Genomic DNA, 12,751 nt, shown 5'->3' with positions numbered 1-12,751 from the left:
ACACATTATTGATCCCAAGAGAGAATGTCCATAAAAACTCAATTAGCTTATGTGTTTGCAACAGAAAGAGGGAAAGGAGTATCACAGAAAATGTTTGATGTCATTGATGATTTATGAAACTATGATAATGTAAATTCTATTGTTTGAACATATGCTAATGACTAAGCCCCACTTAAAGAAGTTTATCTTTAAGTTTTTAATAAAATCCTTACAGCACATGTGACATTCTTCTGCTTCACTTTATGTCACATCTCTTCCTTTTCCATTATATTTTGACTCAGACTCACTTTTCCTGTCACTTGAGGCAGAGGATCAACCTGACCTGTTTTATTTAATTGCCATTTGGATTTGAGGAATTTTTCATCTTGAAAATAGAATTTTTCTAATGAAGTGTAGTTCACTAAAATTTCCTTTGAAAATTAAACAATTGATGTGAACTTGTTATATACTGAATTCCATTAACCAAATCTTAATAATATAAACAAGCAAAAATAAAAAGGATTTTCACCATTTATCACTATCTAATCAGCTTCAATAAATCTAATTAAAAATCTTCCTCATTTTTGTAGTCAGTAATCGTTTCAATCAGGACTTTGAGTCTTTCAAAAGAAATTATTAAAACATAACCGTGGTTTTATACCAAGCATCAATTTTTAAGTTGATATAACCACAGAAAGTATAAGATTGTAAAGTAAAAAACAAAACAAACAAAAAAAAAACAATGTATTGGTCATCAAACGAATCATATTAAAGGGATGTGAACTCTGCCTTTTTAGATAAAGAATATTTACATATTAAGTATTAAGGAGAATTATGAATGACATGTTTAGGATGCAAGTTTACATGCTCTTTACTTTTGCCATAGGCACATCATCTGTCATTGCACCTGCTACCTTTTTTTGCTAATACTAATCCCCTGCCACTGTGCACTGAACATAAAGCCAAGTAAGCACTGAGAGAAGATGGTCTGCAAGCATCTGCTCCCTTGCTGGCCTTTGGTTTCACCTACAATACTGTCAAATCCACATTTTAGAACAAAGTTTCCTTGTCCATTAAATCTGAGCAGATCTTTTCAGTGCTTCTGCTAAGTAGGTAGTTCTTCCTCTGTGATTCAGTGTCTAACCTCAGATAACCCAACCTCTTTTATGAAAAGGGCACTGGCTTCAATGATATCTGGTTTAATATAAGGACATTTTCTTATTCTCATGTCATTCTTTCTTATATTGAGCTGAATGTATTCCATACACAGCAGCTATTCTTTCCTTTTCTGCCTCTAGTGTATACTTTTTCTGTATTTAAAGACATTCATTCACTTAAATGCAAGGTATTTGTACAACGAACAACTCCAAATAATAACACAGAACATTGCTACATGGTATCTTTTCAGATATCTGAGGACTATCTTTTACAGGGTAAAATTATACACACTTAACTTTTTTCAGGCTAAAATTGCAAGTTTGTGTTAACCATTTTCTACTGATTTTTACCTCCTAAACATCACTGTAAACCACATATTTATTTTTATCTTTGTTGTCATTCTCTTGGTCCAAACTTCCTGGTTGTCCTTGCATACACCACAGCTTCATGTTAATTTCTGCTTTCCACAGGGTCAGTGATCTCTAAAATATGCTAAATCAAGTGATCTTTCTGTCTGGTTAACATCTATTAAAACAGCTTTTCAATGCAACACAAATACAATTTAAAACCTCTATAAAATATGTGTATTGCACAAATGTTTTGTTGGATCTGTCCTTTGCATACTTTACCAACATCAACTCTTACTCCTCTCCCTGTTGGGCACACTCGTCTTCACTCAGGTATGAAATAGCCCAAACTCTTATGACTCGAGATCTTAGTATGTGTACTTTCTCTTTCTGGGTTTCACTTCAGCCCACTCTTCCTAAACAAACTATCCACCATTCTTCAGTAATCATCTGGAAGGAAACTGTCTCTAGCTATCCTGTGAAAGAAAGCACTTGCCCTTTACCAAAATCCATTCTCTATTCTTCTGAACTATAGTTCTCAGACAAATAAACAAATGGGATGGGAGTAGAGGTGATGTGTGTCACTTTGGGAACAAGAAGTAGTGTACCTCCTACAATTCTCTTTTTCCTCTTTCTGAATTGACGTAAGAACACGTCCCCAGAAAACCACAGAAACACTTGGAAACTTGGACTGAAAGGAGGAGAGGCACATCCTGAGAGAATATTCTCCCTGGACTACTAAGGAAGTTTACTGCTAACACTTTTCATGGTCATATTCTGTTGCTTATTTTCCTCCTTTGTTTTATTTTGGATCTGCATAATTGATACAACCATTGCCAGGCATAGTTGAAAATAAAAAGCAAAACAGAGTCACTATAATTGTATTACATTTTTCGATGGGTAAGGCATGTAATAAATGAACAAATCAGCCATGTTTAGTATATCGGAAGGTAAAGAACAGTGAGGGTTAAGCATGCTAATTGCAGAGCTCTTTGCAGAGTCCCTGTCCAAGAGCAACTAATGAGCTGGCAAAAGAGTTAGAACTGACTTTTGCAGAGCACTGGGATCTATTCAAAACTTTGCCACAAACAGGGTAAGACTTGATGAAGAAAGAAGCTGTTGCTTTGCAGTAAGAGATCACTGTTTTGTTTCAAGTGGACTGTCTACCATTCCCCATAAACAAGCTTGGCAGAAGCAGGGAAGATGGTGAGGGTGGCAGCACAAAGGCTTGGTTTAGGGGCCAGTGCCAGAGTTCAGTGAACTCTATTCTAAAAGGGCTGTGGACGTGGCCTCAGCCGGTCTCGTAGCTTCCTCAAGAACCAGTATAGAGATTTCTCTTTATTTTGTATCAGTCAGAGTCATCCCAAGGCTGGCAGTGCTCGGGGCAGATTGTGCTGAAAACATTTAAAGGCACATATGTTGGGCCTCTGAAGCCTGAAGCAAGGAATAACACTCCTCCTTTTCAAAATTGTTTCTACTGTTAAATTACATTTTAATTTCCATGTGCATTTTTTAATTAGTTTGTTGATTGTGACCAACAATACTAATGAGATTTTGGGGAGATTATGTTAAATCATTACATCAATTTTAGGAAAATGGTCAGTCTTACGTTTTCCAATTAGTGACAATGGTATGTAGCTTGTTTTATTTGGATCTTTGGCTCTTTTTGTAGTTTCTGGCATAAATCTTGAACACATTTCATTCGATTTATGCCTATACATTCTGTGTTTTGTGATTGTTGTAATTATTATCATCTTAAAAATCTCAATATTCAAATATTCACTTGTTACGTTTAAATATAATGCATTTTTGCATATTTACCGTATATCTTGAAACATTAAATTCAGATTCACTTATTTCAAATAGCTTACTAAGAAACCCATTCATATTTTCTATGTATTGAGTCATGTTTTCTGAGAGTAAGTTGTATTTCTCTGTATGACTTGTTTTTTTTTGTTTTTTTTATTTCTATTATTTATTTAATTATTTTTTATCTGCCATTGCACTTGCTAGGAAGGTATCCCCATATAACATTAAAAATAACCAAGCAGGATATAAGCATCTTGCTCCCAAACTTAGGGGTAAAGAATTCAGTCATTGACCAATAAGCATGATATTAACTGCAAATTTTTAAACAAACTTTTAGAATAGTTTCAGATTTATAAAAAAAGAAATCACAAAAATAATAGAGGGCCCTTATACCTCACACACAGCCTCCCCTATTGTTATCTTGCATGAGTATTACACATTTCTCACAATGTAGTATCCAATGTTATTTTTATTTCTATGTTTCTTTTCTTGTAATTTTTTTTCTAGTTTTGGTATTAGATAAATACTGACATTATAAAATGATTTGGAACACGTTCTCTCTTTTTTTATGTTCTGGAAGAATGTCTTTCTTGGTATTTTTCCCCCCTTAAATATCCACTCAAACCAACTGGGCCTGGAGATTTTATTCTCGGAAAGATTTAACTAAATAATTACTGTTATATATATGACCATGCAAATAAACTATTTTTCTTGAATGAACTTTAGGAGTCTTGTTTCTGAAAAGAATTGTCCATTTTAATCCAAACTGTAGATTGATGGGTATATTTTTACAATAACTCCTTATTATTTCTAAATTTGGGTATAGTCTGTAGTGGCATCTGTTCAATCGTTGCTTATTTGGGAATCTTTGTCTTTTTTTTTACTTTATTAGATTTATAATTTTTCAAGTTATTGGTCATTTAAATGACTGGTTTTATTGATTTTCTGTCTTGTTTATTTTCAACCTATTTGATTTTGGTTCATTTTTCATTATTTCATTAATTCTGATTTCTTTGGGTTTATTTTTTCCCTATTTTATTATTTTTTAATGTAGAATATTATGTTATTTATACGTCTATTTCTAATATTACTGTTTAAGGATATCAATTTCCTAATATGTACTACTTTAGCAAGGTCTACATATTTATGTTATTTTCCATTTTCCTTAATTAAAAAACATATTATAGGGTTAAAAGCTTCAAGACTATTACAACATGGCCCAAAACAACTCTCCAAACAAGATCACAGCAAGGAATCATAGACAAAGCCGCACCAAATTCACAGAAGACCAGTTGAATATCCTCATCAAAGCATTCAATCAAACACCTTACCCAGGTTATGCTACCAAACAAAAGCTTGCTTTAGAAATCAACACTGAAGAGTCTAGAATCCAAATTTGGTTTCAGAATTGAAGAGCTAGGCACCGAGTTCAGAAAAGTTAGAACCTGAGAAGGACTTAGAAGCAAGCCAAGACCAAGATCACCCTGAAGAGAAGATTCATGGTAGAGAAGATAGACGGTGTCGTACCAGCTATACTTCCTCCCAATTACATACCCTCATCACAGCATTTACAAACAACCCTTATCCTGGGATTGATTCCAGAGAGCAACTTGCTAAGCAAATTGGGGTTCCAGAGTCAAGAGTCCAAATTTGGTTTCAAAATCGAAGATCTAGGTTCCACGTACAGAAAAAAAGAGAATGTGGTGAGCTCTTACAACAGAAACAAGACCAGGAATGAAATCTCTGAGACATGAGAGTTCAAGGTACAGAAATCACACCAAATGGCACCAATCTCGTTAATAGCTGTCTTATTTCTCTGAAGCCAGAACAGAATGGACCAAGAGATAAATTTGATGTCATCAGCCTGGACTCCAAATCTCTCATCCTGGGAACATACCCTTCTAAATATACTGTCAGCTTCTTGAGAAGATGAGCTTTCTGGAGATGGTAAACAGAACTTCAGGAGGCAGACAGATACAAGGCACCACACAGCCCTATCCAACGGAGCCTGGCTCCACACTTTAGCAGATGTCAAAGAAAATGAAAATAAACTTATTCATATCATTAAAAAAAAATTATAATTCCCTGTATAATTGTTCTCTTTGACCCATAGGTAATTTGGAAGAGTGTTGTTTAATTTGAAAATATTTGGGGGATTTTCCAATATCGTTCTAGTATTAATTTCTAGTTGAAATCTCTTACGGTTAGACAAATTTTATATATAATTTCCATTTTTGAAATCTGTCAAAAAATTTTAAATCCCTAAATATAATCTATATTGTTGAATGTTGCATTGAACTTGAAAAGAATGTTTATCACACTTTTATTGATCATTCTGTACAATATCAATATGTCAAGTTGGCTGGGAGTGTTTCTGTGTTCTTCTAAATCCTTTCTGATTTTCTTTATAATTAGAAATTGAAGTTTCTAATTATAATTCTCTGTATCTCCCTTGGGTTCTATCAATTTTGTTTCATGTATTATTATGACTCCGTTAATTGCAAACACATTTAGAATTGGTATTGAATTTTGGTTTTAAGATTTCTGTATCATCTAGCAATTACCTCTTTATCCATGGACTGTTCGGCGCCTATGAAAAGAGGTTATGGAAAGTCTTCTACCTTCCTCCTTGTAGCTGCCTCTACCTTCATCTAGGCTCATACAGTGTGGGTAGTTTGATCCAGCCTTCCCTCCATCCCTCAAAGTCTCTTGTGTGTGCTTTGTGGAGTTTTATGATGAAGAGAACAAGTGTGGCTACAAAACCTCTACTGTGTCTATAGCTCTCATGCTAAGCCACATGAGTCTTCAGCAATGAGTTAAGAACTGTAAATTGTAACCAAATTCTTTTTCCTAACTTCCAAGGCAGTACTGTCTTCCTTTTACCCTCTGTCATAAGTCAGCATGTTGTTGGGCTCTGTCTTCTTAGTTGATCTGTCTTTCTTTAAACTTTAGGCTATCCCATTGCTCGCAACTTCAAATATCTAATGGATTTTAAAAATATATATTTATTTATTTCCATTTTTAAAGATTATCTTGTTTTTTTTCATTTGTTATTGCAGAAGTGACACTTTCTAAATTCCTACTACTTAGACATAGAATGGAATCCTGATTTACATTTTAAATTATATCACTTATTATTACAATATGCTCCTTTTTGATATGCTCTTGGGGAATCCTTCATTGTAAATAGTACAATTTATATTCTATATTCTATTACAAAATTGTCAATTTTTTAAAACAATCTTTTACAACTTCTTCTCAATCAATAGTATGGTCCCAAAAAAGAGATAATCTATTAATCCAAATACAACTCAGTTTTTGATGTATTTTATTCCTTCCTGATGTCTCTAGTAAGTCTCATCTTCCAAAGTCCTTCACTGAGCATTCTATAATAACTCTATAAATTTCCCAGACATGTGGATTAAGAACACTGTCATATATTCCTTCAAAACTAGAATAATTGTATACATTTTACATACCCTAATAAGGCATGAAGCAGTCGGTGCTGATCCTCTCAAATCTAGATATATCAGAACTGAATAGTTTTCTGACAAATCTGAGTATAGATTCTGCCACTGCAGTTTTAAAGGGTGCTGCTCAATTTTCACCAGGGCTGTTTCTGCCAAAGTCTTTCCAATTGGTCCACGACCTTCTCCTGTCTTATTCTTTCTGTGTTGAATTTCGATGGCCCTAGTAATTCTCCAAGATCTATCATAAGATAAAAATTTACCTTTATGAAAATTGCTTCTTTGTAGAAGTAAACAGGATATAAACGTGGAAGCAAAGATAAAGCTAAAACTAGAAAAAATAAACTTTGAAATCACAATGTGAAAGTTGACTAAAGTTAGGTTGGTAAATGGATGTAAAAACTTTCGGGTGTAAATTCATTGGTAACAATATATAGGTATCTCTTGCTTTCTGAAAGATTACATTATGGCATTTCACATTTATGAAAGACTTACATTTTTACCTTTTGTCGCTAAAAGAAAGGAATTCCAAAAGACTTTCAGAAAGCAGGGTATATTTTTCATTTTATGCCATTTCAATTTATAAAAGGTTTTATAGGAACACTCTATTTCTGAATAGTAGGGAAAAACCACATTTTTACAGTGAATATTATGGCAGTTAGTACTTCAACCAAGGGTTCAAAGTTAGTATCACCAATATTATAAATGATAAAGATTGATCGATTAAAAAGGGACTATTTTGGCAGTCTCCCAAATTTGAAGAACATACATATTATTTCAAACAGACAGACAAACCAAATAATGGATAGCTTCATGTTGGAAATGATATCTCCACATGACATCTTCCAATCAGAGCAATGACTTCTATATTGCCTTTTAAGGCTTTAATATTGGAGGATACAAATGCCTTACAGTCAACTGTTATGCATGCATGGCAAGGAGAGGGTAGTTCAAGGTGAAACAATGGCAAATTGGGCATAAAATCAGTTGGTCCATATTTTTATACCTATGTTTCTGTGGCAAGATATATTGTTTAGTTGATTAACAATTAAATTTCATAACAGTATTAAATCATTATATATGTGTGTATCGTATACATACATGCATATAAATATATCTACTGTTATATATACACATACACTTACAAATACCGTGTTTCCCTGAAAATAAGACCTTGCTGGACCATCAGCTCCAATGCATCCTTTGTAGCAAAAATTAACCTGGTCTTCTTTTATATTATAAGACAGGTCTAATATAATACAATATAATGTAATGTAATGTAATATAATATAAATAATATAACATAATACAGTATAATACCAGGTCTTACATTAATTTTTGCTCCAAAAGATGCATTAGAGCTGATTGTCTGGCTAGGTCATATTTTTGGGAAAACACAGTGTGTATATATATGCAGGTATACACACATATATATGCATGTGTTTATATATGTATATATAGAGAGAGTGTACACACACACACACACACACACACACACACAGTTTTTCTTTTCAAAACCAAAAATTGAAAGCAAACTCTAAACAATTGGTCAAATCACAGGCACGGTGTAGGTGCCTGACCTCTGCAGTGTACACCTGAATCTGAAGCTGAACAATAATGTCAACTATAATTTTGTATATAAAATTTATATATGTTTATATATATATATATATATGACTATATATATATATGACTATATATAGTCATATATATATATAGTCACAGGATGTGGAGTACAGCATAAGGAATAGAGTCAGTGGAACTGTAACAGCTATATATGGTGTCAGAGGGGTAGTAGATTGGGGGAGGGGGGTTGTCACTGTGAGGGGTGTAAATGTCTAACTATTACATTGTTTTGTATACCTGAAACTAATAATAGTAATAATAATAATAATAATAATAATAATAATAAAATTGGTCAAATCAAATTCTATGAGCTGGATCTGAAAATTTATCCAATCAGATGTAGGAAAATTCCAAAAATTGGATCTTTACATTTTATTATATATACATACATATATACATATATACATATATATATATATACATACATGTGTGTGCGCATATATGTGTGCACATATGTGCATATGTTTGTATCTATATATAATATTTTCCCCTCCAATCTTGTTCTCCTCTTTTTCTTTCCTTCCTTCCTTCCTTCCTTCCTTCCTTCCTTCCTTCCTTCCTTCCTTCCTTCCTTCCTTCCTTCTTTCCTTCCTCCCTTCCTCCCTTCCTTCCTTCCTCCTTTCCTCCCTTTTTTCTTTCCTTCCTTCCTCAGTTTTTAACTTTACAGACATTTGACTATTTAAATTTATCTAACTAGTCCTATATCTCTGTTCATTGTTCACTATATATTTCTTATTTTTATTCTTCACATTGGGTAATTTCTATCGTGCTACCTTTAAGTCCACTTTTTCTTTCCCCTGCCATTTCTTTTAAGCTAAGTTTATCCAGTGAAATTTTTATTTCAGATATTATATTTTTCAGTTGTAGAATTTCCATGTGTTTCCTTTTTGTCATACTTGTAAGTCTGTTGAGAACTCCTTTTACCCTTCTTCAGGGCTATATTGTGTTAAACTTACTTCAGATAGCTTTAATACCTACTTTAACATGTTTTCTGGTATTTACAATACCAGGATCATTTTGTTATTAGTTTCAGTTTATTTTGTTTTTTTTGAGAATGTCTGTCATTCACCTGTTTTTTTGTTTTTGTTTGTTTGTTTTTTTATATGTATATATCAGGTATTTTTATATAGAGTCCTAAAATTATGATTATCAACTTATGGAAACAGGAGATTAGTTACGCTGTTGAGTGAGAGTGGTTTCTTCTGCTTTAGCAATCAAATACTTTAATTAGACTTGAATCAAAAACATTTTCTTTTGTAACATCTCCAGTCTTATTTCAGATCTTCTGTTTTGAGCTGAGTTTTTTTAGTCTGTTGCAGACGCACGTGATTGAGGGGTCAAACCGAATTTCAGATTTTTGGCTCTTTTACTTCCAGAATTTTCTTTTCTCTTTGCAGCAACCAGTTTTCTTTTCTCTTTGCAGAATCCTCATATTTAGTTATTTAATTTTCCAGGCCACAAAACTGGGCACTTTCCACTACTACTGCCCCCTCATATGCTGCACGGATGATGCATGACATCAGGGTAAAAATCCACAAAATTTGGAATGTACTTATAAAATTCCCCTCCTATAAACACGTACCACCTCCTAAACCTGCTTACTTCTTTTTGTTCACCAATGCTGTTTTTTTGTTGTTGTTGTTTTGTTTTATGTCCAAGTTTTATAATGGTTTTCTGCAGAGAATCAGTCAGGTCACATTTTATTCAATCACTAATAGAAATTTAAGTCCTGTCTATACTCTTGTGATTACATAATATGTCATATTGTTTTATGTCTCAGGCTTTTGAAACGCTGTTTCCTTTGCCTGAAGTGTCTCAGTCCTTTACTTCATGTTCCTACCTTCAGCTAATGTTCAAATAAATGTTAGCTCGTTCTTTTCATCAGAGTATTCTTTCCTTTCTAGGATCAGCAATAGCCCCCAATGCACTTCTAGCATTGTTTTATGATCACTCATTTGCTGAACTATTTATCCTACTAAAACATATGAATCTTAAAATTCAGACCAATGTTTTAATATTTCTACATATCATCAAGGTATACCCAAGTGCCTTATCCAGAAAAAGTACCCAATATATGTTTGTTGTATAAACTGAAGAGTTTAGAAACTTATTTGGTGTATGTATTCCATCCATATATATATATATATATATATGGAGAGCAGTATTTCTGAAGGATATTCAAAACTTGCAAAGCCATACTAAATGTCTCAACAGATACTTCAGTTGTCAAAAGAAGCACCCCTCAGATCACTTGAAGAGCTATGCACAAGGAACAAGTCAATGAATTCATTAATAATAGTGCAGAAAAGGGGATTTTTAATCGCTTTGTGTTAAAAAAATATTTTGCATTCATTCTGTAGTAGACTTGGCTTTTTTTGGTGCTGCTTAATGTTACTCAGAATATCTGATTCTGTCAGTCCTAGTTTCAGCCTTGAGCATCAGTGAAGTTCTTTGTACACTCCGCTAATTATAAATGTAGTCTAAATATGACTATTGCCTCTAAACATACTATACTTTTTTGGATGATTTCTAATACTGTAATACTCACTTCTAATACTCTCACTGAAAAATTATTAGGGTTTTAAAGTGATGATTAGTAAGTATTATACAATCATTCAATTTGAAGTATATTTCAAGAAATACTTCTGACCCATTTTAAAATACAGTAAAGTAATGACAAATTCTGATAGGATATATGAGTATAGTATGCAATATATAGTATTGTAGACACTTTCAAAATATGTTCCTATACTCAAGCGGTCTATAGTTGGTTTGGGTGACAGAATATATCTAGTATATAAAATATTGTCCAGTTATGGTAATAATAGAGATTACATTGACAGAAATATTGGAAGGTTGAAGGATTTCGTAGGCTGATAGATATCGTCTGTAACCTATCCACAAAGGATTTTAGCATTGTAAATCATTTTTATAGCAATGCTTTTAGATAAAATACCTATGGAGTTTACACTTCTTGTTTATTTTTAACCTATTTCATCTAGTTTTTTTTATTGTTGTTTTTTTGTTACAAGAGTGAGTAGAAAAGTGTTAACTACACAGCCTTCATGTTAGAGAATTTGTTTGCAATATTAGTTCTGCTTTTGTAAGTTATCTGAAGAAAATCAGAAAAGTAGTAACTACATAGTTTTTGTTATGAATTTTCTTTTATTCTCATTAGGGTGATTTTATAAACAAGGTAATGCCAAAAGTAGTTATTTATTATAACAACTTATTACTACAATTATCTGTTTTATCAAAATAAATAATTTAAACTTTATGTTTTGGTGTTTATATGCAAGTACCTATGTAAGTGACTGGAATTAAGCTATGCACCCATGGTAAATCTAGACCCTTTAGTGATTCCTCTGAAATTCTATTTTAAAGTAGCAACCTAGGGTATGCTAGGCAGTCAAGTCTCTTCCTCTGTAGAGAAGCTGTCCTGAGAAAGAGAATGTGACAAACCGAGATATGAAAACACGGTACAAAGATGGAGTGCTACAATGTTCAGATCCCTAACTCCAGTTGTCACTAGAGCCATCTCTGCTTCTAGTGGTCCAATGGTTCACCGAGCTAAGCCATTCAATCCCTCATTTCCTTTTGTTTTGTTAAGATGTATTTGACTTAACTTTCTTCTATATGAAACAGATGTATCCTGATTCACAGGAAAGACAATCACATGAAAAGTTTTATAAGTTTAACAAGATTCCACATAGCAAGTTTAAGACACCACAAAAAAAAAAAGGCGGTAAACACAAGACAGAGAGATGAAATTATGGTGTTCATAAACAACGTGTCTCAGTGATACTTTAAGAGTGATAATATCAGAGATGGTCTCTATTTTCACTGAAGGGCAATTACCCACTTTTTATTGTTTTTGATTTACTCTCCTTAGTATTGCAAGTTCAGGTTTGATCACATACAAAATTTGAACATATTTTTGACACCAAAAACTTTGACAAACATTTAAATAAACTGATGCCTATCCACTGATTGTTAGATGTATTGTGCATTGCGGTTGAAAACCCTCACACCATTTAGAAAAAACTGAAGTATCATTACGCACAATACAGGCAATAGCCCAAAAGTATTGACAGTTCAAAAGAATAACAGTCAAAGAAAAAATTTGACTTAAATGATGCTTTGGGCCGAGTGCTATCAAGTCTATTGCAGTCTCATGATTTGGAGGTTCATAGAGATTATTGCATTGTCATTTTTCAAAATCCAACCAAAAATAAAATGAATTAAGAGGAGCTCAGGTGACGACAATGCAACCATATTTAAGGTTGCCTAAATTTATAAATAGTTATCAAAGACTATCAGAATTTTAACATGAAGTGTTCATATTTAAATCTTGAATAATTTTTG

The 12,751-nt window shown here is 32.9% G+C and overlaps 1 pseudogene across 1 annotated transcript; it reads left to right on the top strand.

Moving 5' to 3' along the window:
- The first annotated feature begins 4,507 nt into the window (after positions 1-4,507).
- On the top strand, positions 4,508-5,031 carry LOC308496900 (double homeobox protein A-like; annotated as a pseudogene). The gene has a single exon. The product of its transcript is annotated as a double homeobox protein A-like (transcript).
- The last annotated feature ends 7,720 nt before the right edge of the window (positions 5,032-12,751 follow it).

Source organism: Rhinolophus hipposideros (genome assembly GCF_964194185.1).
Source record: "Rhinolophus hipposideros genome assembly, chromosome: 4".
Taxonomy (NCBI): Eukaryota; Metazoa; Chordata; class Mammalia; order Chiroptera; family Rhinolophidae; genus Rhinolophus; species Rhinolophus hipposideros.
Note: the sequence above shows the minus strand (reverse complement) of the source record. Positions and strands in the feature narration are given on the sequence as shown.